Below are 14,304 nucleotides of genomic sequence, written 5' to 3'. Positions count from 1 at the left end.
TGGTTTTTCATTATATTCATGAAGTTGTATTCTAGTTCCTAGTAGTGCCTAGTTGTAGAACCAAAATACTATATTTATTTGCAGCCATTTTCTACTTAGTCTTTGATTTAATTTTTATACATAGAGTAAGGTAGGGATCTAACTTTACTTTTGCATGAGAATATCCAAGTCAATTAAATTTTACTTGGGTGGGCTTCAGAGATGGCTCAACCTTATATAACCAAAATTATACTTGATTATTCACAAATACCTTTTGAATATTACTATGTAAGATACTAAGGTAACCAATAACTATTGTTTTGTTATTCTTACATAGTTGCTAAAGAAAAATAGGCTTAGAAAAAATAACCAATATTCTCCAACACCATTTTTTGACCAACATGTAACTTTCCAATTGCTACTGGTTTTCTTCAGTGTTTGGTGGTTTAACTGTCTCCATAGCAAGAATGCAGCACCAGTAACCAACTCAGAAGTGTTGTTCCAGGACTTAACTTTGTCTTACAAATAAGGCAGGGAAGAGGGGAATGGAGTGGCCTAGGTTTGACTTGATAGAGTGACATATGGGAAAGGATAAAGAAATGAGTGTTGTAAAGAAACCACAAGAAGAGAGTAGTAGCCCACCTCCATCAGGATCTTTCATGAGATTTTTCTTAAAAAAAATAACACACTTAGGCTTGTTCTAAAAGATGGATAAATGTTTTAACATATAAATCTCTAGTAACAGTTAATATTCTCAACTACAACATTCAGGGCATGTGTGGTGGTTAGTACTGTCAAAAAGATCTACACTCACCTAGAAGACAAACCTCCAGGCATGTTTGGGAGGGAGTTTCCACTTGGATTCATTGAATGGGAGGACCCACCCTAAGTGTGAGTGGCGCTAGTCCAGTAGGCTGGGTTCAGGGTGAAATAAAGTAGAGAAAGAAAGCTGAGTGCCACCATTCATCTATCTCTCCTTCCTGACTGAGGATGTAATGTGACCAACCACGCCAAGCTTCTGTTACCGTGACTTACCTCCTGTGATAAAATATATTCTAACTATAAGAAAAAGTAACCCCAACCTATGCTGTTTCTATCAGGGTATTTTACCTCAGAAACAAGAAAAGTGATATAGCATGTTAATCCGTGGCTGGTCATATAAATAAAGTTTACCATAGCAATTGTTTCTTAAAGGAAAGCCATGGTTTATAGGAGTACTTTATGGTATATTATTGACTCCTACTCTGTCAACAACTATTGAAACCATTCTGACATCTGTAGTCCCTTCTTCCCTTCTACCTAGAATGCCCTTACTAGCATCATCAGCAACACACACACACACACACACACACACACACACACACACGTTCATCATGGACAGCTGTGATGAGCTCATACCTGAGTACCTCAGCTATATCCATGGCATGGTCAACTCTGAGGATTTGCCCCTGAACATCTCCAGAGAAATTTTCCAGCAGACCAAGATCCTGAAAGTTGTCTGCAAAAACATTGTGAAGAAGTGCCTTGAGTTCTTCTCTGAGCTGGCTGAAGACAAAGAGAACTACAAGACATTTTATGAGGCACTCTCCAAGAATGTAAAGCTTTGAATCCATAAGGACCACTAACAGTTGGTGCCTCTCTGAGCTCCTCTGCCACCACACCTCTGTTTGGAGATGAGATGACCTCCCTGTCAGCGTATGTGTCTCAAGTGAAGGAGACACAGAAGTCCATCTACACAGAGCAAAGAGCAGATGGCCAACGCTGCCTTTGTAGAGTGTGAGCAGAAGCGAGGCTTTCAGGTGCTGTATATGACTGAGCCTATTGACCAATGCTCTGCACAGCAGCTCAAGGAATTTGATGGAAAGAGCCTGGTCTTGATGACTAAGGAGGACCTGGAGCTACAGAGGGTGAGGAAGAGAAGAGAAGAGACTGGAGAGAGCAAGGCAAAGTTTGAGAATCTCTGTAAGCCTGTGAAGAGGAACGTAGATAAGAAGGTTGAGAGGTAACAATCTCCAATAGACATATGTCTTCACCCTGCTGCACTGAACAAACACCTGTGGCTGGACAACCAGCCAACATGGATCAGATCATGAAGTCCCGGCCCTTCAAGCCAACTCTACAATGGCCAAAAGCACCTACAGATCAACCCTGACCATCCCATTGTGGAGACCCTGTGCCAGAAGTCTAAGGCAAGCAAAAATGACAAAGCTGTCAAGGACCTGATGCTACTGTTGAAACTCCTCTGTCTTCTTTGGTTTCTCACTTGAGTGTCCCCAGACCCACTCTAACTGCATCTACTGCATGAGGAAACTAGACCTGGGCATTGATGAAGATGAGGTGACAGCAGAGGAGCCCAGTGCTGCTGTTCCTGCCCCCACTCGAGAGTGATGAGGATGCCTTTGCATGGAAGAAATAGATTAGAGACCCCCTGGGAAGCCAATGCCAATAGTTTTCCTGTGGCTGCCCCAGCAGTCTTTACTGGTCCTGACGCACCTGGCTCTCTGTTCATGTATAAAGGGTCTCTTCTATTCTGTCCTTGTGCCTTAAGGCAAGAAAATCCCCTCCCACAGAATAGCAGGGTTAGGTATTGTGTATTGTGGGGGTTTTGCTTATATAATTATGAAATTAAAAATATGCAAAATAAAGATGCAGTTTCATACAGAAAAAGAAAGAAATGAAAATGAACCAGGAGAGTGTCTAAGAGGTCCCTGTCATAGCAGGTACCAGCAGAGAATCCAGAGCTTAGTTGTAGCATACACAGGGACACAAAGCATAGCCTTGGTCCTCTTGAAAAGGAGTTCATGTTAAGAAGTGACAGACTCATAGAATTCTGCTCCATGCCCTGATTAGAAAGAATTATCTGCCAAAGAGAGAAACTACAGAAGGGACTGACATTGAAGTTCTCAGTGTAGGGAGATAAACCCATTGTAGACAGATGGATTTAGAATGGGCTCTAGGGCATGTGTTTATTATTGCAAAGGATTATACATTATATAAAACTTAGAAAACACCATTCCAGACCTTTGTATGACTCATCTCTTTTCCTCTTCCAACTAATGATAAAACCATACCTCATACCTCTTTAGAGATTTGTATTGCGTGTTCTCCAACAGCCCTAGAGTAGTGTCTTAAGTTGTCTTCTGTGCTGGAGCTCACTAAGGTAAAAGGTAAAGCTCACTGCATTGCCACCACAGGGCTGGCTGTGTGCTTCTGTCTGTCACAAGCAGCAATCCCACAGTTATATGCTGCCTCTAAACACGTCCATCATTAATCAAACCCTGCCCTTTTTCTTCATAAATATTAGTGTAAAGGTCAGAAACAAGATGAGACTATATATTTGTGTTTGGGTGTTCAATCTGAAGACCAAAAACCCTTTACAAGTACTTGGGTTTTGTGTGGAAGAGTCACAAACCTTCCTGTCTCGTGGTTGACATTTCGCAGCATATGCAGTTGGTGACCTACCATCTCTCAATTGCCTATAATGCAGATTTATCTTACATATTGCAAATAAGACACACTGAACTGTGAAAATTAGAGTATTCATGTTCCTGTATGTTTTCCTTGCTGAAGGCTTGTGATAGGTGTTTGTCACATGAAGGTTAAAGTTATGGGTACTGTCAGTAGACCATGGCATACATAGCTCTTACTGTAGCAATTAGACCTAATGTCTCCTCCTGGATTAAGTGCTTAATTTCACGTCCCTCTCAGACTGTATATTTTTATCTGGCACTGTCTACAGCATTTCAATAATCCTGTTCTGTTCTAATGCTCAGTATAGTCAACAAATAGCATGGATGGGTACCAGGCACTATGCTGCCAACTTTCCAGGACTTACACATTAATCCTCTGTGTGGTGGAGTTAAAACCCCTCCCTATCTTGGCTTAAAACTGGTGTTGGAACCACAACAAAAGCATTTAAAGCATTAGGTCAGATTCTAAATATTACTTCTGACATGAAGGTGGTCAACATTTGAAAATATTACCATATGGATATAGCTTCCTTAAAAAGACAAAGTGTGGGCTACCAATCTTTTAAATAGCAAATTAGAGTGAACACAGCATAAAATCCTAAGACGATGCAAACGTGACAATTTTCTTGTTAAGCTTGAAAACATTTTTGACTCCTAAATTTTTCTCCACTGTATTAGCATACTTCTCAGTCCAGAATAATTTAGTAACTTAGGTTCTACATTGTGCTGGAATTGGCTACCAGCAGCTGAAGATACCTGTGCCAATCTCTTCCAAACTCCTTTAGTAGTGATCTCACATTATGGTAGGCCATGAGCAGCCATGCCATGGTTATTTATATTTCAGAAATAGACAGTTGCCACAATTTGGGACCTTTTTTTTAGAGCTAGACAGTAATAGCAGTACACCACTGATTTCAAACATCCTAGGGTCATATTATCTATAAATTCTAAGTCATGAAAGTAAAAACAGAAGAGAATTTTAAAGATCATGTGATCCTATGTATTATTGTTTAAAGCAATAAAAGTAAAAGGATTATGAGCAGAGATCATGGAGCTAGTGGGAGCAGATCCAGTTATTGCTGTCTCCCTGAATCCAAGCCTAGTCTGTGTTCATTACATACAGCTAGAGAAAGGAAGTGACGCCAATTTCAATCCATTATACATTGCTTTCAGGTCAACTTAGGGTCAATACCAATGTTATATACTATGTGGATACATAATTGAAGCACTGAAAATTGATCTGACTCCCCACTCTATGACATGGAAATGTCATTCATTGTCACCATGGAGAAGAGTACTTGTGTCTCCTCCTGCCACCCAGTACATAATTAAAGTAGAGGCATTAAAACAGATGTGTGGAGTGTAACTGATATGCAAGTCTAAGAGGAGGTTCACTGTTGTTGGCATCTCTTGCCTAAACTTGAAGACAACATTGCTCAGAAAACTGAAAACACTAAAATCCTTGATGCCCAGGACCAAAGGTAGCTCTTAGTCATCTTTTTTTCCTGTCTTACCCATGACCAGGCTTGGAAAGCCCCAGTTAGATATGAAAGAAGACTGGTGAGAAGAGAGGCTAGTTTCTGGGTCTATTAACCATAAAAGAGAAGAAATAAACGTAGTTTAGGTCATTTGATAGCTTAAAGATGTGTTGGCGCTCAGAGATTAACTATCTTGACAATTGATTACTTGTCATTTAGCATATTCCTTTTGAAATTATTTTAAGATCATTAATAAACCCATATAGATTACATTCATACCATGCTCTCCATTTAGAGTCATTGATTACTGGAAAGAAATATATGTGGTGCTATCTCAAGGCCAAATGTCAGAAGAATGATTTGTACAGTGATGCATATCAAGAAGCAAACCTTTCAGTTCCTTTTACTGGTTACTTTTCTGTTGTGATAGGACACCAGGATCAAAAGCAATTAAGAAGATGGGGTTCATTTGGCTTATGGTTTCAGAGGGAGAATCCACATGGTGAGGATGCATGGCAGTAGGTGGCCAGAGCAAGAAGTCAAGAGATCATGGCTGTAACCACAAACACAGCAGAGATAATGAACTGTTTCCAGGGCAAGGCTATAGACTCTCAAAGACCTCCCCCAGTGACATTCTTCCTCCAGCAATGCTCTTCCATCTAAAGGCTCAAAAACCTTCCCAAACAGTGCCACCAAGCAAGGACAAATTATTCAAATACGGGAGCCTAAGGAGGTCATTTCTCATTCAAACTACTGTAATAGTACTAGGGGTTTGTTAAAATTCCTTGTAATCAGGACTTATTCTTAAATATGACAACATAACAGGATAAGGGCTGTACATTAGTCCAACCACTATGGAAATCAGCATGAAGAGTCCTCAGAAAACTAAAACAGAACTTCCATGTGGCCCAACTATGCCATTCCTGTGTATATACCCAGAGGATTTTAAGTATCTTTATAATGCCTGGATACCTGTGCTTATTGTGGCATTATTTACAATAACTACATTATGGAATGAGCCTAGGTGTCCATCAACAGATGAATACAACGAAAATATGGTCAACCACAAAATAAAAGAATGAAATTACATCTTTTCAGGAAAATGGATGCAAAGGGAAATCACCATGTTAAGCAAAATAAGCCAACCTTGAAGAAATATCATGTTTTTCCCTTATATGAGAAATTTAGGAGGAAAACCATGAAAGTAAAAAGAGGAACAAAAGATAAAAGGAAGACTGCTGTGGAGTATTCCTTTACACTGTGTGAATATGTGTCACTGTGATTGGCTTAATAAACAAGCTGACTGGTCAGTAGCTAGACAAGATACGGTTAGGGGGGAAAGTCAAACTGAAAATGATGGGATGAGGAAGGTCAGAGTCAGAGGGATCACCAGCCAGATGTAGAGGGAGTAGGAGGTGACATTCCATGCTAATAAAGGCACTGCCATGTAACAGAGCATAAATAGAAATGTGGGTTAATTTAGATGTAAGAGTTAGTCAGTAATAAGCCTGAGATATTGACTGAGCATTTATAATTTATATTAGCCTCCCAGTCTATTATTTGGGAAGTGGTTGCTGGGTATTTGGGAACAGGCAGGCGGGAAAGAAACATTCGACTATAGAAGAAAGACACCAGAAGGCAAGAGTGAAAGAAGAATAAAGGTTAGGCATCAGCAATGTTACATGGGGAAAAAGTCACAGTGAACCCATTGTTTACACTGTTACCATTTGCCAGCTAAAGAAATCTTACTAAATACTGTTCCCTGAGTGAGCATTTGCTCTCCTTCTAAGCCTGCTCTGTGTTTTCTAAGACACCTGGAAGCTCTGATCCTAGGGTGTTTCTCACTAGTTCCCACCTACCCTGCATGAAGGTCTAGAGGCCTCTTCCTAAATTTGCCTCAGATGAAGGCCCACCTGTGGAATCCATCTTAACACCAAATCCTTTCCAAAGATTTACTCATTTGTGTCTTCACAGAAGAAAGCCCACAAATGCTAAATCAAGTGAAGAGGTAAATTCTATTTACTGAACTAGATTGTCAACATTGTCCAAGGTTTGAAAGTTTCAGCCTCGAGTCTGTCTGCTTAAAATAAGCTGTTATCTTTTCATAAAATGGCTTCATGTCCATAGTCATTTGATTTATGTAAATCAGTGAATCACAAATCAATGGCATGAGAGGAGTACTTTCATAATAACCAGGAAAATAACAAATGCCCCTCCCTGTGTTCCGTTAAACTGATTAACAAGAACTCTAAGCAGATGAGGCACCCACAGCATCCCAGGTGATGGAGAGACAGGACTAGTTCAGATTTAAATGTAAATGCAGATGTCTGTCATTACTTCCAAAGACAAAGAAGAGGAAGCCCCTATATGGTAGTTAATACTTTACAAAAACCAGTGAACATACACAAAAATATTTTCTTGTAAAACTCATGTATATGTAAGTGAAAAACAAAGGAGATGGTTTTGATAAAACCACCCCATTCATCTTATTGCAACCTGGGTGTGTCCTTTCAATCTGTATCTTTTACAATAGTAGTAACTTGAGCATTTCAGTCTGACTTGAGGGACTTAGTAAGCAATCTCCATACTGAAGCCATCTCATAACAAAATCAGCACCATGCAGAAGCTATTTTCTATTTAAAAAAAATCAACTGTGTGGCTTTCAGAAATGGGTTAAATTTGTCCCTCTTGATTAAGGGAAACAATATCAAAATATATATTAAAGTTCATTGTCAGTCAAATTCTGTTAAATCAAAAAGAATTAATGAGGATATTAATTACTGTAATTATGTAGCAACTTTATGAATTGCATTTATTTTTTGTACAGGGGTTGGCAGGGGAGGTGTCACCATGAGCATGAAAATAGAAAAATGTTCCCGCCTTCTAGTGCCCTGCTCAGAGCCTCCTGAGGCAGGGGACTGTGCACAGGGGAACGGGTCCAGACAGAACAGTGCATCCACAATCTGCTGACTTCGTAGTGCTAGTCCCACCTCCACCCACAGGAAGAGAAGAGCCATCTGAGTATTGGACCTGCTTGCACCCACCAGAAGAGAACCTTGGACCCATACCCACCAGAAGAGGGGGAGACCCCACTGGCACCCACTGGAAGAAGGCATGTGAAGATGACAGTATAAGAACACAGTCAACAACAGAAAGATGAATATGTTGCCACCAAAATCTAGGGACTCCACACCAGGAAGACCTGAAAATCCCAACACAGATGAAGCAGAAGAGAATGACCCTAAAAACAACATTATGAAGATGATAGAGACCCTCAAAGAGGAAATGAGAAAATCCCTTAAAGAAATGAAAGAAAAAAATTCAAGAGATGGAGGAAAAGGCAAAGCAAAACTTGCAAGAAATAAACAAATCTCTTAAACAATATGTTTCCACTAACCCAGCCCTACAGAAAGTTTTGGAAGGAAAGCTCCAACCCAAGTAAGTTAATTACACTCACAAAAACAAAGGCAACAGATAATCCCAGTTTACCAACAGCCAAAAGAAAAAAAGGGGGGAAATCCTTACAGAATACCAACAACAACAACAAATCCAAAACAAACAAGAATTAACAATCAATGTTTATTAATATCCATCAATACTAATGGCCTTAACTTTCCTTATAAAATGACACAGAATAGGTAGGAAAACAGACTCCATCCTTCTGCTGCATACAATAAACATACCTCCTCTCAACTTCAAAGACAGATGGTACCTCAGAGTTAAGGGTTGGGAAAAGATTTTCCAATCAAATGGACCTAAGAAACGAGCTGGTGTAGCAATACTAACATCTAACAAATTAAACTAAAATCAAAAGAGATGAAGAAGGTCATTTAATATTCATCACAGAAAAATTCACCATGATGAAGTCTCAATTCTGAACATCTATGCCCCAAATACAAATGCATCCACATTCATAAAAGAAAGATTACTAAAACTCAAATCACACATAAACCCTCACACACTTATACTGGAAGACTTCAACACCCCACTCTCACCACTAGACAGATCACCCTGCAGAAACTTAGCAAAGAAGCCGGGTGTTGGTGGCGCACGCCTTTAATCCCAGCACTCGGGAGGCAGAGGCAGGCGGATCTCTGTGAGTTCGAGACCAGCCTGGACTACCAAGTGAGTTCCAGGATAGCCTCCAAAGCCACAGAGAAACCCTGTCTGGAAAAACCAAAAAAAAAAAAAAAAAAAAAAAAAAAGAAACTTAGCAAAGAAACAAAGTAACTAACAGAAGTTATGACCCAATTGGGTTTAACAGACATGTATAGAACATTCCAGCCAAACACAAAAGATTATACCTTCTTAGCACCACATGAAACCTTCTTAAAATCAACCATATACTCTGCAACATTGCAAACCTCAACAGATACAAAAAATGGAATAACCAAGACCACCAAGATTTAAAGTTAGAATTCAACAACAACACAAATTGCAAAAACCCTACTGCATAATGATTCATACCACTAGGTTAAAATATAGGTTAAATATAATTTACTTAGGGGAGAAGTCACTTACACAAAAAGCAGATGGTCTCAGGTTCCTGTTCTCGGATCCACACAGGTTGCTCCCTGTAACCCAACCAAATGCCAGAGAGAGCCACCTGCCTCAATCCCAGAACTAAAAACCACTCACTCCCCAGCACAGCCACACCTGTGAACATGCCCAAAAGGGCATGGTCAGTGCTACAGATACTGATGGGTTTGGATATCTCACTACACCCTACAAACTTATGGAAATTGAACAATGAACAATTGCACCATTCCAGGAAGAAATAAAAAAAGAAAATAAAGACTTCCTAAAATTCAATGAGAATGAGGACACAACATACCGAAACTTATGGGACACTTTGAAAGCAGTACTAAGAGGAAAGTTCATAGCACTAAGTACCCACATGAAGACACTGGAGAATAGTCACACTAGAGAATTAATATGACACCTGAAAGTTCTAGAACAAAAGAGGCAAACTAACCCAGGAGGAGTAGATGCCAGGAAATAATCAAATTGAGGGCTGAAATCAATAAAGTAGAAACAAAGAAAGCAATACAAAGAATCAATGAAACAAAGAGTTGGTTCTTTGAGAAAATCAGCAAGAAAGACCAACCTTTATCCAAACTAACCAAAAAGCAGAGAGAGAACATGCAAATTAACAAACTCAGAAATAAAAAGGGGAACATAACAATGGACACTGAGGAAATCCAGAGAATCAAGTCATACTTTGAAAACATATACTCCACAAAATTCAAAACTTTAAAGGAAATGGACAATTTTCTGGATAGATATCACTTAACAAAATTAAATCAAGAACAGATTAGCAATTTAAATAGACCTATAATCTCTAATGAAATAGACACACTCATCAAAAGCCCCCCCCCGCAAAAAAAAAAGCCCAGGGCAAGATCGTACCAGTGCAGAATTCTACCAGAAATTCAAAGAACAGCTAATACCAATTCTTCTCAAAGTGTTTCACACAATAGAAGCAGAAGGGTCATTGCTAAGCTCTTTTTATGAGGCTACAATTACCTTGGTACCCAAGTCACACAAAGACACAAGAAAGAGAACTACAGACCAATATCCTGCATGAACATTGATGCAAAAATACTCAATAAAAGACTGACAAATTAAATCCAAGAATGCATCAGAAAAACCATCCACCATGATCAAATAGATGCAGGGATAGCACACCATATGAAAATCCATCAATGAAATCCACCATATAAACAAACTGAAAAAGAAAAACCACATGATCATCTCACTAAATGTTGAAAAAGCCTTAGACAAAATCCAACACCCCTTCATGATAAAGGCCTTAGAGAGATCAGTGATAACAGGAGCATACCTAAACACAATAAAAGCAATATATAGCAAACCAACAGCCAACATCAAACTAAACTAAATGGAGGAACTAAATTAGGAACAAGACAAGGCTGTCCACTCTCTCCACACCTCTTCAATACTTTACTTGAATTTCTAGCTAGAGCAATAAAACAACAAAATGAGATCAAGGGGATACAAATTGGAAAGGAAGAAGTCAAACTTTCACAATTTGTAGATAATATGATAGTTTACATAAGTGACCTGAAAAATTCTACCAGGGAACACCTATAGCTGATAAACACCTTCAGCAAAGTGGCAAGATACAAGATTAACTCAAAAAAATCAGTAGCCCTACTATATATAGACAATAAATGATCTGACAAAGAAATCAGAGAAACATCATCCTTTACAATAGCCATAAACAACATAAAATGTCTTGGTGTAATGCTAACCAAACAAGTGAAAGACCTATATAGCAATAACTTTGAGTCTTTAAAGAAAGAAATTAAAGAAGATAACAGAAAATGGAAAGATCCCCCATGCTCTTGAATAGGTAGGATCAGCATAGTAAAAATGGCAATCTTGCCAAAAGTAATCTACAGATTCAGTGCAATTGCACAAAAATGCCAGCACAATTCTTCACAGACTTTGAAATAACAATATTTAACTGTCTATGGAAAAACAAAAGACCCAGGATAGCCAAAACAACCCTTACAATAAAGGAACTTCTGGAGGCATCACCATCCCTGACTTCAAGCTCTATTATAGAGCTACAGTTCTGAAAACAGCTTGGTATTGGCACAAAAATAGACAGGTAGACCAATGGAATCAAATTGAAAACCTTGATATAAACTCACACACCTACAAACACCTGATTTTTTTTTGTTTCTTTCTTTGTTTGTTTTTTGGTTTTGGTTTTTCAAGACAGGGTTTCTCTGTATTGTTTTGAAGGCTGTCCTGGAACTTGCTTTGTAGACCAGGCTGGCCTCAAACTCATGGAGATACACCTGTCTCTGCCTCCCGCGTGCTGAGATTAAAGACGTGAACCACCAATATCCAGCAAACACCTGATTTTTGACAAAGAAGCTAAAGTTATACAATGGAAAAATGAAAGCATCTTCAACAAATGGTGCTAGCATACCTGGATATTGGCATGCAGATAGATCCATATCTATCACCATGCACAAAACTTAAGTCCAAATGGATCAAAGACCTCAACATAAATCCAGCCAAAGTGAACCTATTGAAGAGAAAGTGGGAGGTACCCTTGAGAGAATTGGTACAGGAGACAGCTTCCTGAGCATAACACCAGTAGCACAGACACTGAGAATGGCAATTAATAAATGAGACCTCCTGAAACTCAGAAGCTTCTGTAAGGCAAAGGACACAGTTAACAAGACAAAAAGGCAACCCACAGACTGGGAAAGGATGTTCACTAACCCCACATCTGACAGAGGACTGATTTCCAAAATATCCAAAGACCTCAAGAAGTTAGGCACCAAAACACCAAATAATCCAATTAAAAAGTGGGATGCAGAACTAAATAGAGAATTCTCAATAGAGGAATCCAAAAACGGCTGAAAGACACTTAGGAAAGTGCTCAACATCCTTAGCCATCAAGGAAATGCAAACCAAAACAACTTTGAGATACTATCTTACTCCTGTCAGAATGGCTAAAATCAAAAACACCAATGACAGTTTATGCTGGAAAGGATGTGGAGAAAGTGGAACACTCTTCCATTGTTGGTTGGAGTGCAAACTTATACAGCCACTTTAGAAATCAGTATGACAGTTCCTTGGGAAACTGGGAATCAGTCTACCTCAAGATCCAGCTATTCCACTCTTAGGCACATACCTAAAAGATGCACATTCATACAGCAAGGACATCTATTCAACCATGTTCACAGCAGCATTATTTGTAATATCCAGAACCTGGAAGTGACCTAGATGCCCCTCAACTGAAGCATGGATATAGAAAATGTGGTACATTTACACAATGGAGTACTACTCAGCAGAAAAAAAAAACAACAATGGAATCTTGAAATTCGGAGGCAAATTGATGGAACTGAAAGAAACCATCCTGAGTTAGGTAACCCAGTCACAACAAGACAAACATAGTCTGTACTCATATATGGATACTCGACATAGAGCAAAGGATTGTCAGCTTATAATCCACACCGCCAGAGAAGTTAGGAAGCAAGGAGGACCTTAAGAGAGGCATACATGGTTGCCTGGAGAAGGGGAAAGGGACAAGACCTCCTAAGCAAATTGGGAGCAAGGAGGGAGGGAGAGGGGAGAGGGAGTTAGGAGAAAGAGAAAGGGAGAAGAGGAGAGGGGAGAAATACATGAGGGACCAAGAAGATTGAGTCAGTGAAAGAATAGAGGAGAGCAAGAAAAGAGATACCTTAGTAGAGGGAGCCATTATATGTTTAAAGAGAAATCTGGCACTAGAGAAATGTCCAGAGATCTATAAGGATGACACCAACTAACAACCTAAGCAAAAGGGGAGAGACTACCTTAAATGCCCTTCCCCAATAATGAGATTGATGGCTACTTTATATGCCATCCTAGAGCCTTCATCCAGCAGTTAATAGAAACAGAAGCAGAGACCCAAAGCTAAGCACTGAGCTGAATTCCTGGAATCCAGTTGTAGAGAGGGAGGAGTGATGAACAAAGGGGTCAAGACCAGGCTGAAGACACCCACAGAAACAGCTGATCTGAACAAGGGGAACTCATGGACTCCAGACTGACAGTTTGGAAACCAGCATAGGATAGAACCTGGCCCCTTGCACATGGGTGTCAGTTAAGAGGCCTGGGCAGTCTATGGGGCCCCTGGTAATGGAACAGCATTTATCCATAGTGTATGAGAATATCCCATAGAGGGATACTCTCTCAGCCTAGACACATGGGGAGGGCCTAGGTCCTGACCCAAATGATGTGACAGACTTTGATGATCACCCATATAAGGCCCTTTCTATGGAGCAGAAGAGGGATGGGATGGGGGTCGGAGAGGGGCATGGGAGGAAGAGGAAACTGGAATTGATATATAAAATAAGATTGTTTCTAATTTAAATAAAAAGGGAAGAATAAAATAATAAAATAATATTTACAAAAGGAAAAAATGAAAACAGACTCTCTAGGATCATGTGCAATGAGGTACCTCCAGGCAGGGGAAGGCTTCCCTCTTCCTGGGACCACAGCACCTAGATAGCAGTGTGACTTTTGTTCACCCAGTTCTGTGGAGTCTTGAATTAGGATGGACCTTAACCTGGGGTTTCTGGTTGGCTGCACTTGTTTAGTTCTCATGCCTGACAGAGGGACCGCACTTTGTCAAGGATCTTTCATTCCATGGTGCTAAGCTCCGGAAGCCCTCAGGATCTGTGCAGACTTCTCCTTATGCTACAATCCTCAACTCATGCAATCCTCACTGTGGAGCTAGGGCACCAGGTGCCAGTTAACACTGAACTTCCAGGCACCCTGCAAATAAGGAATATGTTTTTTAAGTCTGATCCCAGTGCGATTAGACTAAAGTGAAAACTGCCACCTTCACAAAGACA

At 39.8% G+C, this 14,304-nt stretch overlaps 1 pseudogene; it reads left to right on the top strand.

Annotated features, from left to right (window-relative positions):
• The first annotated feature begins 1,283 nt into the window (after positions 1-1,283).
• Positions 1,284-5,203, top strand: LOC106022114 (annotated as a pseudogene).
• Positions 5,204-14,304: the final 9,101 nt, after the last annotated feature.

The sequence above is a fragment of the Mesocricetus auratus genome, unplaced genomic scaffold (assembly GCF_017639785.1).
Source record: "Mesocricetus auratus isolate SY011 unplaced genomic scaffold, BCM_Maur_2.0 Super-Scaffold_100009, whole genome shotgun sequence".
NCBI classification, from domain to species: Eukaryota; Metazoa; Chordata; class Mammalia; order Rodentia; family Cricetidae; genus Mesocricetus; species Mesocricetus auratus.
This window is presented reverse-complemented; position numbering and strand designations above follow the sequence as displayed.